Source organism: Prionailurus viverrinus, chromosome X, assembly GCF_022837055.1.
Source record: "Prionailurus viverrinus isolate Anna chromosome X, UM_Priviv_1.0, whole genome shotgun sequence".
Taxonomy (NCBI): domain Eukaryota; kingdom Metazoa; phylum Chordata; class Mammalia; order Carnivora; family Felidae; genus Prionailurus; species Prionailurus viverrinus.
Genome location: NC_062579.1, coordinates 454,472 through 468,701, shown reverse-complemented (window position 1 = coordinate 468,701; position 14,230 = coordinate 454,472). Strand labels below are relative to the sequence as shown.

General features: G+C 43.4%; 1 protein-coding gene across 2 annotated transcripts in view; it reads left to right on the top strand.

Moving 5' to 3' along the window:
* The window catches only part of NLGN4X (neuroligin 4 X-linked), a 319,875-nt gene that overhangs the window by 43,179 nt on the left and 262,466 nt on the right, over positions 1-14,230 (top strand). The gene's annotated exons all lie outside the window — the stretch shown is intronic.

The following is a 14,230-nucleotide window of genomic DNA, read 5'->3' as shown; positions in this document are numbered from 1 at the left end:
CAGGGAGTTCATTGATTCCATGTTTGGTGTGTTGGAGAATCGGAGAGCGAGATAATTCTGACTCAGCACGCTTTCTTCAAGTGGGTAATTAATATCCATAGGGAATGGCATCGTTTTGTTTTGTTCCTGCAGGTTATCGGATGTCATACTTGGCATGCTCTGGTAGTAACGATTAACAAAATATATTTCAGTTGTAGATGATTGAGGATCTTTTGCTTAAGAATGTTCTTTTCACACGCCCTACTTCGTCCCTTTCCCCAGTGAATGCTGAAACACGATTGTCCGTGGTGTCCTGAAGTATTACTTTGTTTAACCATGACGTGGGGTGAGGGGGCAAGGCAAAAACTTAGGACCTTGGTGACACTAAGTGTAACATAATCCACATCAAGTTGGTTAGTACACTGGACTTCAGCATCGCTCATCGTCCCCTTACGTGAACCTTCCCAGTGTCCTTTATATGCACTTGCAAAATTTAAGTGAAAATTCTTCACTCTTCCCTATCCTTAGCACGGTGCATGGCACACAGGGCATTCTCAGGAAATGTTGAGTCAGTGCAAGTCAACGCACTCAACCCAGTGCTTCGAAGTGGGCCAGGGTCTAGTTCTGGCTGAGCAGACCACATGCGTTAGTGACATTGGACGAGTCCTCTTACCTCCTCCTGTCCCTTCAGCTGAGATGTGCAGGGAACAAGCCTACGTGATGCCGGTTTTGTCCAGCTCTGGGAAGGCATCCTTCCATGCCTGAAGCTTCCCTACAAACTGGTCCAGAGCGACCAGCCTCCGAGAGGCTGCAAGTTGTTTCTATTATACAGAAAATCCTGGAGCTGTATACATCAGAGGTTCCAATGGCCCCCTCCTTGGGTTCCATTAATCTGCTAAAGTGGCTGGTTCACAGAATTCAAACAAACACGTTACTCCCAGATCACAAGTTTATTATATTATAAGAGGGTTTAACTCAGGAGCAGCTTTCTGGAAAGGATGAACGTATGGACAAAGGGCGGGGAGCTTCCCTAGTCTCTCCACGTGCACCTCTCTCCCCAAACCTCCATGTTAACTGACCTCGAAGCTCTCCGAATCCCCTTCTTTTCCGTTTTTATGGAGACTTCGTCATTTCACAGGCTTGGTTGATTAAGTCGTTGGCCATTGGCCATTGATCCAACCTCCAGCTCTTGTCCCCTCCCCAAGGGTCAGAGGTAGGACAAAAAGTTACAATTCTCTAATCAATCATGTGGATGTCTCCATTAGCAACCAGCACCCGCTGGTAGATACTTTCCAAAAATCACTTCATTAACATAACAAAAAACACCATTTTTGCTGTTACCACTTAGGAAATTCCAAGGGTTTTAGGAGCTCTGCTGGAAAGGGGGATGAAGACCCAATAGAATTTTCTTATTATACATCACAGTATCACATTAGGTAAACCAAACATTTTATTTTTTACCCAGGGGTGAGTACGTATTCGCTTCTTCCTTGCATTTTGTGAATCTGGAATGAGAAGGAAATAAACGCAGTGTCTTATGGTATTTGACTCTAGGCTAAGAGCCACATGGAAGCACTGAAATGTGGATTCTAGAAATTTGGTTTTCCAGTATTTGTTCTGGTCTTATGTATATGCACAGAAGAATATAAATTATTTGCCATTGACTTATCTGTAATTAAGTCTTCTAAATGGACTACTATTTTAGCTGCTATATTTTCTTCTCAATTACTTAGAAAATTTAAGCCTTCCTTGGGGAATGCTTCGTCTTTCACTTGTCCTTTTAATGGTAATTGATTGTCTTGTTCAAATTATGCTGTTCGGGGAAGAAGGTTAACAAATAAAATCTGGCAAGGTCATAAGCAAATGGCATCAGATGAATGAAGAGCCCTCTGTGTCCAAGATACGTGTCCTCATTAATTTCTTACCTTTCCAAAGTTATAGATTCATAATGAAGGTAAGCTTTACAATGGGAAATATGGTGGCCACAGAGGTGGCCTGTCATAATAGCTGTCCCTTTGTTCTGTTCTGGTTAGTATTTACATTTAGCCTTCTGTGATCATGACTTCATTGCAATTCTCAACTAATTTAATCTTTTGATAAGATACCATAGTGTGCATTTTTAAAATATTTAAACCAAATCCTGGCTCAAACACGAATGAATGAGGGGGACTGCAGCTGACAGTGAGTAACTGTGATTTATCATTTTATGCTCGGAAACATCCCATTACTGTGTAAACATTTTACTGTGTTTACCATCAACAGGTTGTCAGGTTATTTAAAGATCATTGCCATTTCTGTCTCTAAGTCTTAGAACCAGCCTTGGAAATGATGTGTCATTGACCACTGTTTAAAAATTTTTTTTAATTAAGTTCTTTTTTGTTTATTTGTTTTGAGAGAGAGAGAGAGCAGGGTAGGAGCAGAGAGAGAGAGACAGAGAATCCCAAATAGGCCCTCCACAGAATCTGATACAGGGCTTGATCTCACAGAGTGTGAGATCGTGACCTGCCTGAGTGGAGACCAAGAGTTGGACACTTAACTCACTGAGCCACCCAGGTGCCCCAACCATCGTTTAAATTTTTAAAAAGGAGTAAAAGATTACTGAGTTGGGATTCTAGAATATCTGACCAGAATTAGAACCGATTTAAGGAGGAAGTCCATTTAAGTCCATTTGATCTAAAGTGCATAGAGACCATTTGATGTCATTGTCAATGGTGATGCCATCTTGGTTTTGTGTAGCTGAACACCGATGAATTGATCATATACCTTAAGGAGGAAGTAGAACAGTTCTTTGTTTGGAAATGGCTGAACTGCTTTCAAAGGAAATTTCAAGATGATGTGACGTTTCAGGGCGTGGAAAGCACACACCAGCTCTCATGGCGAACACGTCCTCACAGGTGCTTTGTGCTGGATGTCTCCTGAGGATCTTTCATACGGATTTCTTTCTTAGGTTCCCTGGGTTTGAACTCTTTCACCTGTGCCTCTGTGCCTGTGCCTACTCTGTGTTTCTTTTTCTTTTTTTAATGATTACTTATTTTGAGAGAGAGTGCGTGCATGCATGCACGCGCAATCAAGCCGTGGGGGGTGCAGAGAGAGACGGAGACAGAGAATCCCTAGCAGGCTTCACGTGGTCACTGCGGAGCCCCATGAGGGGCTCGATCCCACAGCCTGTGAGATCAGGACCTGAGCTGAAATCAAGAGTCGACGCTTAACCAGCTGAGCCCCCAAAAGTGCCCCAACCTACTGTGTATTTCTTAATGAAGAAGTAGCAATTATCTTCCTTAGTTTCTGCTCTTTCTGCCAGGCATTAGCTTCTCATGGCTTCTATAACAAATGATCACAGACTTAACAGTTTGAATAGCACACATTCATAAATACAGCTCTGGAGGTGAGTTGTCGGGGACAAACACCAAAGCATCCCCAGGGCTGGTACCTTCTGGAAGCTCTATGGTGGAGTACCATTTCCATGCCTTTCCCCACATCCAGGGTCTGCCAGTGTCCCTTGGCTTGTCACCCCACATCACTGCACCTCTTTGCCTCACCAGTCATGTGCAGTCACTCCTTCTCTGACTCTGACTCCCTCCTCCTTCTCTTAGGAACCTTGCGATTACACTGGGCTCACCCAGATCACCCAGCATCATTTCCTCAACTTGAGACCCTTTACTTAATCACATCTGCAACGTCTTTGTAAAACCCTTTGCCGTGGGAAGGTACACACAACTGACCGCTGAACAACATGGGTCGGAACTCCCCGGGTCCGTTCGTACATGAATTTCTTTCTTTATCACTACAGTCTTGCAAATGTATTTTCTCTTCCTTGTGAATTTCTTAAGAACTTTTTTTTTTCTGGGGTGCCTGGGTGGCTCATTTGGTTAAGCCTCCGACTTTGGCTCAGGTCATGATCTCACAGTTCCTGAGTTCCAGTCCCATATTGGGCTCTCTGCTGTCAGCACAGAACCCACTTTGGATCCTTTGTCCCTCTCTCTCTCCGACCCTCTCTCTCTCAAAAATAAACATTAAAGAAAAAAAGAACTTGTTCTTTTCTTCAGCTTACTTTGTTGTACAAATACAGTATATAACACATACGACATACAAAATGTGTTATTGACTTTATGTTGTTAGTAAGGCTTCCCATCAACAGAAGGCTATTACTAGCTAAGTTTTTGGGGAATCATAAGTAGGTGTGGATTTCTGATTGTACAGTGGTCAGTACCCCATTGCTCTAGGATCAGAGATTCTGGGGATTTGGAAGTAGATGACTCCGGGGGGTCATTATTCAGCCTTCTACACTTAGTAGGTCATGAACTTGTGAGCACCTGTAGGTGCATTCCAGCTGTCATCGTCCATGACCTCCAGGACATCTGTCTCCTTGTTTGGGATGTTCTTCTCATCTTTGCCAAGCTCTTGTGTCTCCTCGTCCTTCCCGAGGCTGCTTCTGAGTCTGTCCACCAGAGCCCTCCTCCCTTATCTTGATACCCACGCCCCTTCCTTCTTCACTCTGTCTCCTTCTGGAATCCTACCCTTTGTACTTGAGGGAGGGAGGACCCTCTCTTGTGTGAACAAAGACTGGGGCTGCTAGTATGGCTTCTGGTAACCTGCCCCTGTCCCCCTATGGCACCCCATCTCTCACAACCCTCCACGTGCTCTGTCTGAGACATGTCAAACCATTTGGAACCTTCCAGAACCAGCAGTATTGACTCAGACCCTCATGTGTCTTGATGTGCTGCCTTCTTCCCCTCCCTTAGCAGACCTTCCTCCCTGGATCTGAGTTCCTGAAAAAATCCCATTTTGTGTCATGTCACCCAAGTGTCATTTCTCAGGGACGTCTTTCTCCTCTGTGATTATCACTTATTGAAGAGGTCACTTCCATCAACTGCGTTCTCTTGTCTAGGTTACTTAAATGTCTGACTTCCCAACTACTCTGAAAAATCCCTCTGGTATAGAAAATATTTTGTAACGTGGTAACCGCCACCCTGTCTGACACAGTGCCCCCACAGGGTCAAAAATGATTTATTGAATTAATTGAATTAATATTTAATTATTGAACCTATTGAATTAATGCAGAAGCAGTGACGATGGTGTTTAGCTATGGTCTCCCTACTTTGTCCCGCTCTCATAAATGTATTCGTATTCGTTTCGTACCACGCGCATGTCTGTGTTGGGTGTATTGTGATCGATTACTTAAACACCCATTAAACTTGAGCGTTCTCTGTAGCGTCTGCTAAAATTCATTGACATTCACGCACAGTCATCAAAAGACGGCAAATGTTGCAAATGACCTAGACTCTCCTGGTTCCACACAGCCCCTTCCTAACGTTCTGGAGAACGGTGGATGCACCAAGCAAGGTGAGAATTAAGTTCTCCCCGAAGCACAGAGAGTTACCATCCCTGTCGCTTAGAGGGAGACCAGCGAAATATTGGTGCCTTGTAGTGCAGTAATGTTATCCCCAGGAATGCTTTACATGCATTGCACGTCAAGAAAAATGTAGGCCAGGGCGGCTCTGCTCTTAGGGAAAATCCTAAAGAATAATGCTTTCAAAATAACATCAAGAAATGAAAGTGAAGATTACAAAAAAAAAAAATTGCTGTCAGCAGTTTAGACCTTCTGAAGGTCATGTAGAGAACTGCTTACCTGAAGTTTACAACAACTCTGATCTCTCTCTGGTTTTTTTGTTTTTCTTTCTTTTCTTTTTTTTTTTTTGAGGGAAATCATAGTTGAGGTTTTTTTTTCCTTAATACAGTTTCTGCTGCTACTTTCTATGTTATAAACAGCAAAAAAGTGCGTTTAGTGTTCATGATCTCCAAGAAGTGGACATATCCAGCATTACATGGGACGTCTTTCATGTTAATTGGTATTTCGGTGTCGTTTCATGAAGTAAGGTTTAGTCGAGCGCTCGCCCACGTGGAAATGCACTTACCGCTGCTGTTCTCTGTGGGTTTCTTGTGTTGGAGCCTTTGCAAATTGAACTCCCTTCCTAAAGCTGCACAAGCACTTTTCAGACACCAAAGGAGGTGAATTTACTAAAAACCAAGGGATCTTGGTGATGGGATGTTAATTTATTTTTATCATGTCCTGTGAGCTCTGAAAAGTGAGATAACTAGTAGATGACAGGGAGTCATAAGGAGATGTCCTTAGCAAGGAAGAGACGGACCCCACTCCTCAGCCTTGTAAGCTAAGAAAAGGCTACCTCCTTCTCCATCTTGGTTTTGCACATGGCTTCCACCTGAACTTGGATGGTGTCCCTGTGATTTGGAATTGCTGTTTGGTCCCCCTGCTGTCTCCACCTGATGGACCCGAGAGGTCGGGTTTCAGGTGGCCTGGAGTCAGTACTGAGATGCTGAACTCGGTGACTGCTCCCTCATATGGTGTGAACAAAACACTGAGCAAATGAGGGCATCACAGTCTGTGAACGCTCAGTTACTGACCAGGGGGCCCACATGCACCTTGGGGAATTCAGACATCTGGGTTTCTCCCTCTTAGGAATGCCATAAAAATCACCAGAGTAGCAGGACTCCAAATGTTAACCTACTGAAATTTCTTTGTCCAGAAAAATGACTTCTCCAAAGCCCTTGAGACTCAGGGAGGTGGTTGACGTTTAGGCTGGAATGATCTTGCTGCAGAGATGACATTGCCCCAAGCCTTATCACTGTGTCTGGAGTATATTAATGTCTTATAAGTTGTGACTGAAACATGCCTTATTTTCCATGCCATTCCCAGTGGTTGGCTGGTTTTTACTTCTTACTAGGTTTCTTTTTTTTTTTTTTTTTTTTTTTTTTTTTTTAGTTTTTATTAGTATGGGAGCTTCCTTACTTCAGTCCTTCAACAGCTGGAGTTGATGTTCATTTCTGCCAGCGCCCTGTAATTCAGCTTTCCTCTATTTTCCCTGGGTTATGTGAACTATCTCAGCACACACACCTGACCGACAAGATAAATATACGCTTAGAGTTTCTATATTTTACTCATTTTTAGAAGAAGCCAGCGAAGGGAGACCTAGTTCTCACGCTGTTTTGGACTGTACACGTGATGTTGAGTGATTTGCCTGGTGGTTAAGATCGTGGCTCTCATTACATTGCAATACTTGATGGCAAACGAATGAAATAGTGCCCACTGGCATCATTATGGATGCATTTGTTGTTCTGTGGTTTTCAACCTTGCTTTCATATGCGTATATGTGTTTGATTCTGCCAACAGTTGGGCAGATATCTCTTGTCTGTCTTCCACGGATAGAAACTCAGGTCTGAGCAAGTGGGATGGTTGCCAGAAACATGACCGTAGGCTCTTTTTCAGTGGTTGTCTTGTCCGTCGTGTGCACAAGGCTCACAGGAGATGTGCCTTCCCGGAAAGAGTATAGAGTGACAGAATCCATATAGGAACCCAGGCAGGGATACACTTCTCTTTACAGCAAAGTGCATTGTGATCTTTACTCAAGTATCAGAAGGTGGTGCATGAACGTGATAGCACTTGATTGTGCTAAAGTAGGTCATAGAGTCTGCATGTTATCTCAGTTGGTCATGGAATATTCGAGACACATAAGGAGAGCGCTAACCCCTGGCCAACTTCCTGATGCTATCTGAGTTGCCTCCATCACTGTCCCACTAAGTGTCATGTGTCTGAACTTTCTAGATGCCTCCTGGTGTTCTTTAAAAATGTCCCGAGCTGCTTCGGTGTGTGAGCAGTTTTTCATGTTCCAAGGACATGATTCTGCATGAGCAGTCTGCTGTTATTTGGCAATTGATTCAAATTATAAGTACATCTAGACATCCTATATGGGAAATAAACATATGTCAAGATATATTATAATGCTTGTGGAATCAAACAACGATAGATGGGAACAGGGTATTATTCCAACGTATAACAGAAGTAAGGGGAATTGTGTGCCCCCAAATACCATTATTTCTCTTTTCACTGTATCACCCTAGCCTTCTACCTCCTGAATCCAGCCTTATCTCTTTGGGTTGTCAACCAAAGCGTGGGCTGACAATTAGATAGCGTTTTCCTCTGTGCTAGGACCTGTTCCAAGTGCTTTTTATATATGAACTCCATCATCTCAACCACCGTAGCCAGTACTTACATTCATATCAGTTTCTTACGCCTGCTGGAACAAATGACTGCAAACCCACTGGCTTAAGACAACACACATTTATTATCTGACAGTTCTGGGGTTCAGAAGTCCAAAGTGAGTCTGTTGGCCGTAACATCAACATGGCGGCCGGCTGCGTTTCTCCCCAGGTTCTAGGGAACAGCCTGTTTCTTGGCCACATCTGCCAGGGGTTGCCATATTACTTGGCTCCTTGCCCTCTTCCTCTATCTTCAAAGTCACTGGCTTGAGTCCTGCTCATGCTACCATCTCCCCGGTTCCCTCTCTTCTGTGTCCCTCATTCACTTATAAAGACCCTTGTCATTCCATTGGGCCCACCTGGATAATCCGGGATCGTCTCCCCATCTCAAGGACAGCTGACTAGCCACCATAATCCTATCTGCAGTCCTTATTCCTATTTTCCATATAATGTAACATAGTCATAGGTTCTGCGGATTAACGCACGGGCATCTTTGGGGTCCGTTAACTCCACCTACCGCACAATTATGATCTTCACAGGTGAGGAAACTGAACTCGGAAGGTTAAAGGCCTTCACCAATGTCGTAGGGTGGGTCTGTGGTGGAGACATGGGAATGTAGAGCCACAGAGTGACGCCTGGAGGGCATGGTTGTCTTTGCACTGGGCTTGAGCTCAGATCCTTGTGAACCCAAAGTCAATCGGTAGTTGCCTTTTGACCTTCTATATGAATGAGCAGGTACAAGGCCATGAGTTAGCCATGGAGGGTTGGGAACAGAGTGCAATTAACGTGGACAGTGAAACCATATTGAACCAAAATATGAAGCCTGACTGAACAGTTTTGGTGTCATAGATTTTTGTGCGCGTGTGCAAAGACGAGGCACCAACTTTCTAAAAATCCGAATTTAAAGGGTGCTCTTCTCTTCCTAGATGACACAGATATTTCCCTTGAATTGTCAGGAGAAAAAGACATCTAATGATTATCCAGACTCAGAAAATGGAGGCCATGGGAATGCCCACGATTTGTCAGGAAGCCCCTCGTTTCTCCTTTGCAAGCTCTTTGATCGCAGCTTAAGACATGCGTTAATTGCTTAACATCAACTTGTAAATAGTATTTCCACAACATGAATGGAAAACTTTCTCAAGTAATCCTTGTTGTTTTGCCGATTGTGGCTTTTATTTTAGATACTCAATTTTGCTGATGTATTTTAAGAACTCAATTAAATTACAGAGGGATTGATTTGAAGTCAGCAACCTCTTTATGTTAATGCTGCCAAATATCCTTTAACATAAGAGTGCTAAGAGGCACCAGAAAATTTAAAGCTCAATTAACACCGAGGGGTTATATTATTGAATTGTTTCAGCTCTACTGCACAGAATGCCGTAACACTGGAAATATTTTATATCCTAGTGGTGAAGAGCACAGAATTTAGAAGGAAACAAATGACGTGAATCCTGGCACCACTTCTGTCTTCTTGGACAGGGGTTAACTGCTTGGGCCATTTTCTTCTCTGTAAAATGGGCCCAGTGGTGTCCCTCTCACGGGATCCTTGTGTGGGGCAAATGAGAAGACCAGGTCTTCCGACTGGAACTATGTTGGCATGTGGCTGGGCGACAGAAATACTTGTTTATGTAAAAAAGTTTTGGTAATTAGATAATTTTTAAAATTTTTTGTGTTTACTTATATTTTTGAGATTTTAATTTTAAAGTTTATTTATTTTGAAAGAGAGAGAGAGAGAGACAGAGACAGAGCGTGAGCGGGGGAGCATCAGAGAGAGAGGGAGAGAGAGAATCCCAAGCAGACTCCGTGCTCTCAGTGTTGAGCTCAGTGCAGGGCTGTATGTGAGAACTGTGAGATCATGACCTGAGCAGAAATCAAGAGTCAGACGCTCAACTGACTGAGGCACCCATGTGCCCCTAAAGATTTTAGTTTTAAGTAATCTCTACATCCAACATGGGGCTCAAATTCACAACCCTGAGATCAAGAGTCACACGTTGTACCGACTGAGCCAGCCAGGTGCCCCTAAATGATAGTGTTTTAAAATTAAGACTTTATATGTTTAGAATGGATTTAGGTCCACAGCAAAACCGAGCAGAAGGTAGAGAAATTTCCCACATACGTCCTGCTCCTGCACATGCATAGCCTCCCCCATTATCCACACCCCAACCAGTGTGTGTGTGTGTGTGTGTGTGTGTGTGTGTATGTAAATATATATGTAAATACCTATATGTAAATACAGCTATATATTTACATATATATTTTAACCAAGGATGAACCTACCATTGACACATCATTATCACTCTAACTCCACGGTTTATATAAGGGTTCCCTCTTGGGGTTGTACATTCTATGTTGTGCACAAATGTATAATGACATGTATCCCCCATTACAATATCATACAGAGTAATTTCATTGCCCTAAATTTACTCTCTGCTCTGCCTATCCATCCCTCCCTCACCCACCTCAACCCCATGACAACCAGTGATCTGTTTACTGTCTCCATGGTTTCGCCCTGTGCGGAATGTCATCGAGCTGGAATCATACAGCCTTTTCAGGTGGACTTCCTGCACTTAATAATGTGCATTTAAGATTCTCCCCAATCTTGTCCTAGCTTGATTGCTCACTTCTTGTGAGCCCTGGGTACTATTCCATTGTCTGCATGGCCCACACTTTATCCATTCACCTAGTTAAGGACATCTTGCTTGCTTCCAACTTCTGGCAACTACGAATAAAGCTGCTGGAAACATCCACATGTGGGTTTTTGTCTGGACGGAAGTATTCAGCTCCTTTGGGTAAATACCCAGGAGTGTGATTGCTGGAATATAGATGATCTGTCATGTTCTGTCACAGGGAAGAAGCTACTTCTTTTCTTGACTTCTGAAACGGTTATGTGCATTGAGAATGAGAATGCACTTAGAAAAATTGTTCTTCCGAAGGCAGTGACAGTGTGTTTGCCAAAGGGATTAATCAGACCTATTTTTAGCGTAGCATTTCTAGCATGGAAAACAAGCAAATAAGAGGAGGCGTGTGGGAGTGCAGACCAGCCCGCTGACATGGGTTCTGTGGCTGAGGATAGGATAGCAGGCCACCCAAACTCTCTGATGTCTACGTTCACGATCACACGTGTCCGAGTAGCGAAAGTCTACCATCGCAAGCTTAAAGGACTAGACAAACGTGATACATCACTGATGTCACAGAAAATTACCTCTGCTCCCTTGTCTCCTTTCTTCTCCCTAAACGTAAATGTTTTCCGCGTCTTTGCAGCCTTACCCTGCATAAGCTTCTCTTCCGGGGAAAACGTATGGGATTTAATTTTCTGTATCTGTAATCCTAAAATTGGAAAGTTAATCCCCCAGTGCCATTCCGATAAACCATGGAGTCTTCATTTGCAAATTCGAGGGTCTGGAAATTGTCATAGATTGCTGATACCTTTGGTATAAAAGACCAAAGGGCAAGAGGATGTCTGTAATTCTGAACAAATGCGCTGTCTCGCATTTTTGCCGAACAGCCGTAATGCATTCTTCTGTGTTGATAGGCAGCTACATTTAATAGTTTCTTTTCTCCACTTTTCAGAGTCATCTTTGTGTTTCTTACCCCGAGGGGGATAAGCAGTATAACCGGTTGGGTATATACGCCGTTTTCTCACCCAGCGTTGACGTTAGTTTTGCCTCTGCCTGCCTCAATGAGACGATGGCGTGTGTGGAAATGCCAGCGACGGTGCTAGCGAGGTCTGCACTTTTGCCCGCGTTGCATTTTGGGGTCCGCTTCCTGCCACGTAGCATGTAGCATATTCATTGACTTTAGTTCGCGCTTGTTGCCAGACCTGTGGTCAGGTTCATTGGATGTAGTGTTCTCTAAAGGTGTACATGAGGCTCTTACCCAGGCTTAGACGGGAGATCTCAGCCTGAGTGGAAACACTAGAGGTCACCGGGAGCCCTTTAGCCACATGATGGACAGGACACGGCTCACTCTCTTGAGCTGACTGGATGACATAGATGGAAGGAAGCGGCCATATTTTATAGTTTTTTAAATGTTTATTTATTTTAAAAGAGAGAGAGAGAGGCAGAGCACGAGTGGGGAGGGACAGAGAGGGAGACCGAATCCCAAGGAGGCTCCACACTGTCAGTGCAGAGCCTGATGTGGGGTCAAACTCACGAACCAGGAGATTGTGACCTGAGCTGAAATCAAGAGTCAGACGCTTACCAGACTGAGCCACCCAGGTGCCCCAAGTGAGGACAGTTTAGAACTCATTGTTGGCAAATATATTTTGTTGTGCCTTCCGTATACTCACCCTCACTCCTGGGTCCATCTTATTTTTCCGTGGAAGTTTTCGCTTTTAGCCCTGTTTCTTAGTTTTTTAAAAATTGCTTTAATCTAACTGTATTAGATGCATCTGTGCCAGATAAACAAGAAAAGCAAAAGTACTTGGTGACATGATGTATAGGAAGAATGAGATACTCCACGAAATATATTGAGTCAAGCTGTGTCTCACTTTGGAAAGTGCTTACTTTGATGTAAACAAATTGCCTTCCATAGAGAGTGTCCTCCATACTTCATGGGGGTATGTATATAAAGCACGTAATCTGATGCTATCAAACCATTTCCCTTGCTAGTTTACTTTTTTAAAAAAATTTTTGCAAGTTTATTTATTTTGAGAGCGAGAGAGAGAGAACAGGGGGAGGAGCAGAGAGAAGGAGAGAGAATCTCAACATGGAGCTCGAACCCCTGAACCATGAGATAGTGACCTGAGCTGAAATGAAGAGGCAGATGCTTAACCCACTGAGCCACCCAGATACCCCTCTAGTTTATGGTCTAATGCAGGTCCTTGTATTACCTGCAGGGCTGTTTTTGTCAGAGTGAGACAAGTCATTTCCGTGGTGGTGGACAATCCCACGTTACTCTCTAACCGGGTTGGACTGAACACACCCAATGATCTTGTTACGTCTTCCAGACTCTATGCTCAGGTGAAGTTCTCTACGACCACAGGATTCCATCCCGTGTAGCAAAGCACTGTCTTTTACGCTCCTCCTCAGGAAACAGAGGAAATTTATTCTGGAGGAATTCAACCCAGACAATAAACACCAGGCACTTCACGTATAGTGGAGTAAGGACTGAGGACCCAGACTGAAAACTAGGAATTACATACATTTCGCTTACCACTGGCTACACAGCCTTTTCTCTCCCCTACGTCCCCTGGGTGAAAGCCTTTATACAAACCGATATTGGAAGATTCTTTTTTTTTTTTTTTTTGAGAACTGAATGGGCCATGGAAAGAATCCCATAAATGGCATTTGAAGACCATTTGAGTAAATTGCTTTTTCATTGTACAGAGGTCCACCTGCTGAAAACCCCCATTTGGAGCTTATTCTCAAATGAGAAAAGATACTCTACCAGCCTACATATTCTAGTGAAACCCTTCATAAGAGAGTCTAAGGATAGCCAATAGAAAAAAGTTATCTGGAGGGAGTGCACAAAGCATCAAATAGAAAACACACACTCAAAAAATCTCTAATCTATAACTTGTGCGGGAGAAGCCAAACTATTGATCCTTAAAGCAAACAAACAAACGAACGAACGAAATGAGAATCCCATGAAAAAGTAATATAATAGCTTTGTTGTAAAGAATTGGATTGGAAAATAAATATGAAGATATTTGTTGTTGGTAAAATCTAAGGAGAGAGCGATGGGAAAGGAAATTAAAAAGAATTAATTAAAACTCAGTCTGGGAATTTATCATACACGCAGTGATTGCAGAAAGAGGTAGAAATGACTTATAAGTAATTAGTTTTCCCCCAGCATTGAAAGACTTATGCTTCCAGACTTTTGTGGTGCAGCAGACGCCCAGCCCATGAGTAGAATGAACCTCACTCCCCAGCACATTGTCGTGGGATTTCAGGACAGTAGCCACATAGACAAGATGCTGAGAGCTTGGGATCCTCACAGCATTGGTGGAGCGTATAAAAAGAGAGAACAACGTAAATAATCAAGAGTTAGAATGCCCCGGGACCCTTCAAAGTCTTTACCAAAGGTTCTGAGACAGAGGAAAAGATTCACAATAGTAAGAAAAACCGGTTGACAACATGGAGCTCTATCCTGAACCAAATTGTCAATGTGAAGTCACAGTAAACTTGCACTCACGCAGGGTCTCAAAAGATTGGCCTTTCGTGCACTCTTTCTCAGAAAGCTGTGTGATTGTGTC